The sequence below is a fragment of the Diceros bicornis genome, chromosome 4 (assembly GCF_020826845.1).
Source record: "Diceros bicornis minor isolate mBicDic1 chromosome 4, mDicBic1.mat.cur, whole genome shotgun sequence".
Classification (NCBI taxonomy): Eukaryota; Metazoa; Chordata; class Mammalia; order Perissodactyla; family Rhinocerotidae; genus Diceros; species Diceros bicornis.
In genome coordinates, this window is record NC_080743.1 from 67,887,853 (window position 1) to 67,892,240 (window position 4,388).

The following is a 4,388-nucleotide window of genomic DNA, read 5'->3' on the forward strand; positions in this document are numbered from 1 at the left end:
CAAGGGATTAATCTCCATAATATATAAAGAACTCACACAACTGAATAACAAAAAAACAAACAACCCAATCAAAAAATGGGCAGAGGAAATGAACAGACACTTCTCCAAAGAAGATATACAGATGGCCAATAGGCACATGAAAAGATGCTCAACATCACTAATCATCAGGGAAATGCAAATCAAAACCACACTAAGATATCATCTTACACCCGTTAGAATGGCTATAATCACCAAGACAAAAAGCAAAAATGCTGGAAAGGCTGTGGAGAAACGGGACCCCTAATCCACTGCTGGTGGGAATGCAAACTGGTGCAGCCTCTATGGAAAACAGTATGGAGATTCCGCAAAAAATTAAAAATAGAAATACCTTATGATCCAGCTATCCCACTACTGGGTATCTACCCAACGAACCTGAAATCAACAATCCAAAGAGGCTGATGCACCCCTATGTTCATCGCAGCCTTATTCACTACAGCTGAGACATGGAAGCAACCCAAGTGTCCCTCGACTGATGAATGGATAAAGAAGATGTGGTCTATATATACCATGGAATACTACTCAGCCATAAAGAAAGGTAAAATCGTCCCATTTGCAACAACATGGATGGACCTGGAGGGTATTATGTTAAGTGAAATAAGCCAGAAAGAGAAAGGCAAACGGTGCATGATTTCACTCATATGTGGAAGATAAACCAACACACGCACAGATAGATCTGTTTGGTGGTTACCAGGGGCTAGCGAGGTGGAGGGTGGGCACAAGGGGTGGAGGGATGCATTTATATGGTGATTGATAAACAATAATGTACAACAAAAATTTCACACACACACACAAAAAAGGAAAAAAACCTAAAAAAAAAAAAAAGACTATGGTACTTCCACACAATGAGTATCATGCCACTGTAAAATGCAATGAGGAATATGCTACTAGGGAGTGATCATCAAGAAATACTTTTATATGAATACAGCAAGGTGTAGGACATATGAATACCATGCTCTCGTTTATCTAAAAAAGGAGATATGAATATATGTATTTCTAATATTAAAAGGTTGGAAAAATAAATGATATGATTAAAGAGAGAGAAGAAATAAGGTGGGAAGGACAGGGGTAGAAGATAAACTTCTCTGAATACACTTCTTTGCAGAGTTGATTTTGGAACCATGTAAATATTTTACGTAATTATAAAATAAAATTAAGTTAAAAAGCAAAAGCAAGTCCTAAAATAAAAAAACAAGTGAATTCTCATTGTTTTCACAACAAAGAGTTTGTTTTTTTTTAAAAAAGAGATATTTGGGGCCGCTCCAGTGTTGCAAGCGGTTAAGTGCGCACACTCTGCTGCAGCGGCCCGGGGTTCGCCGGTTAGGATCCCGGGCGCGCACCGACGCACCGCTTGTCAGGCTATGCTGTGGCAGGCGTCCCATATAAAGTGGAGGAAGATGGACACGGATGTTAGCCCAGGGCCAGTCTCCCTCAGTAAAAAGAGGAGGATTGGCAGATGTTAGCTCAGGGCTGATCTTTCTCACAAAAAAAAAAAAAAAAAAAAAAGAAAAAAAAAAGAGAGAGATATTTGGCTACAATACAAAAGCTATATATAAACACCTTTACTTCCTCTCATCTCAAATTTCATATCCAGTTTTCTTTCTTGAGACTAAGTCTCCCTCTAGTGGAGACTAATTGTATAACTATTCCTCCACACCCTGCACCACAAAGGAAAACATCTTTTGCCCATTGTCTCCTGCCCCATATGCTTAAATTACATAGGTATAAGAGTCATGAGCAAAAGGATGTGGTGGAAGATACTGAGCAGTGGGATAGCAAGCAGTCAGGGACAGAGTCAAATTTTAGAAGGAAGTGGGAGGATGGGAGACATGAGAGGCTCTAGGAGCCAACAAGATTTAGGTTATTCAACTCAAAATGGGGAAGGAACTTCAGCTTCCTGTTGCTGGAGGATTCCCACCACCTCTGGCCAAAAAGAGGTGATTAACATGCTGATGTCACAGCGTACTCAGGGAAATAGCTCCCCATAATGCACTGTCTTAGGGAGGAACCCTGGTGAGAAACATTGATGAGTAGGGAAGGAAGATTGATTCTTCTGAGCCAGATAAGGTGTGATGCCGGTGAACTCCTCCCACCCCTCAGGACTCTCCCAGAGTTTCACTGACCATTGAAGTCAGATGCGTAAAAGCTTTGCTTCTCGGAGACCCACCGCTCAGGCGGAAAGGTACTGGCACAGCCTCTTCAGTTCCTGGTAGGGAGCGCCAGAGATTAGCCCACACTGAAAGTGCCCTCTGGGGGGAATGATGGGAGGGTCCTTGTGTCCTGGACTGAACTACCCTAGGTCTCATCTGACCTCACATAGTGGAAACTACTCAGTGGAAAACTCCCTTAGCAGGTAAGCCTTTAGAGTGGAACCTCTCCTAACATCTACTTCTGTTTTTTTTTTTTTTTAACTTTTTTTTGTGTGTGTGAGGAAGATCAGCCCTGAGCTAACATCCATGCTAATCCTCCTCTTTTTGCTGAGGAAGACCAGCTCTGAGCTAACATCTATTGCCAATCCTCCTCCTTTTTTTTCCCCAAAGCCCCAGTAGATAGTTGTATGTCATAGCTGCACATCCTTCTAGTTGCTGTATGTGGGACACAGCCTCAGCATGGCCAGAGAAGCGGTGCGTCGGTGCGCACCCAGGATCCGAACCTGGGCCGCCAGTAACGGAGTGCGCGCACTTAACCGCTAAGCCATAGGGCCAGCCCTCTACTTCTGTTTTTAAGATTACGAAACTGCGGGCCCTCCAGGACCAGTTCAACCTACCCCATCTCTTATCAACAAAGTGGTTAAGAATTGTCTTTCAGAAAATCTGCAGAGTCATGTAGCCAGAGCATGTGCAAAAGAAGAAATCTTGACCTGAAATGACCTCGGAACCAAAGATCCTCCTCCTCATGAATCTCAAGAACTGGGACATGACCAGAACTTGAAAGTGGGACTCTTATCAGAAGCGAGGGGTCCCTCATTCAGGAAGATCCGGTGTAAAAATTCCTTCCCCACCTCTTCAAAAATGCTTAGAACCCTGTCATAAATATTTAAAACCTTACCATAAATGTTTGAAGCCCACCAATCAAAACCTGTCCCACCAGCATTTCCACATGCCAACCTGTTCTCCCTAACCTCTTAAATTTCACCCCAAATCCTGAATTGGGGAGACAGATCTGAGGGCACACACCGCCTGTTCTCCCTGCAGATAGATCTCGCAAATAAAGCTCTTCTCTTTTCCCAAAGGCTGATGCCATAATTAATCAGCCGTTTATGCAACGGCCGTTATGGGGGCAAGTGAACCCCAATTTCGTGTGGTAACAATATATGCCATTCTTCCCCAAGTATCACACTGTGGTCTTACTCTCTGTAGAGAACGTTTGAGGGCTGCCACTTCAATATGTATTTCCAATCTCCTTTACAGTTTTCAATAAGAATACAAAAAGAAATGAACCCTAAAAACAGTGTAGTTTCCTAAGTTCATTTTCTAGTCCTATAAAAATCTAACCCCTTAATTAGCTTTGTGGTCCTGCTTTTTTACATACCTAGCTTGAGAATGTTTGTAAGTGAGCATAAATGAGGCCATTTTGTTACACTAAATGGCCCCAGCCCCTCCTCTGTGTGACTACTCGCTGCTCTGCACGTACTCTAAAAAATTCGCATGCTTTCCTGATTTATGGCCTCCACTGACTTGTACTCCCCACTACCTTGATAAATTAAAAACTTTGTTGTATGAGTTTCTCTCCAGGAACAGGCTGACCACAGGCGGGAAACACCACTACAACATATCCATCACAGCTGACAGAAGAAAGGAACAATGTGGTGCCTGGAGCCCATCCCGCCTGGAGACCAACATCCCTGGACCCCCTCCTTACGGCCCATTTTCCCTATATAACTGCCTCAAGATTCTGTAATCTTTGAAGATGGGTCTTTGAGACGTTAGTCACCTGTCTTCTGATTTGCCGGCTAATCTAATTAAACTTTACTTCTCGATCTCTAACTCGTTGTGATTAATTGGCTAAGAGTTCAGTGAGTAGAGCAAGCACGTTGCTCAGTATCAAATTCTGGCGACCCAGATGGGATGAGGCTCTGCCTGTGGCGAATTGACTTGGAGGAAGATGTTTTGGGATTTTTCCCCGAAGCTGCCAGGTGGCCAAGCTCCATCTGGTTCATGCGCTGTTGTTTAGGGAGAAAGGAAAGTACAGACTGCCTAGTATATTATCTGGAAGACTAGTCTCTGTTTTTTTTGTGGTGTGCAGGCCTGTATGGTCTGTTCTCCTGTTGAGTGCGTGTGTTGTTCCACTAGTCTGTTTGTCAGTTTTTCTCTGTGTCAGAATCCCACAGCATAATACCGATGCTTGTTACA

General features: G+C 43.3%; 1 long non-coding RNA gene across 1 annotated transcript; it reads left to right on the forward strand.

Moving 5' to 3' along the window:
• Window positions 1-2,000: 2,000 nt before the first annotated feature.
• LOC131403549 (uncharacterized) lies at window positions 2,001-4,022 on the forward strand. The gene is made up of 2 exons (XR_009219401.1): window positions 2,001-2,389; window positions 3,771-4,022. It is a non-coding gene; the product is annotated as an uncharacterized LOC131403549 (long non-coding RNA).
• Window positions 4,023-4,388: the final 366 nt, after the last annotated feature.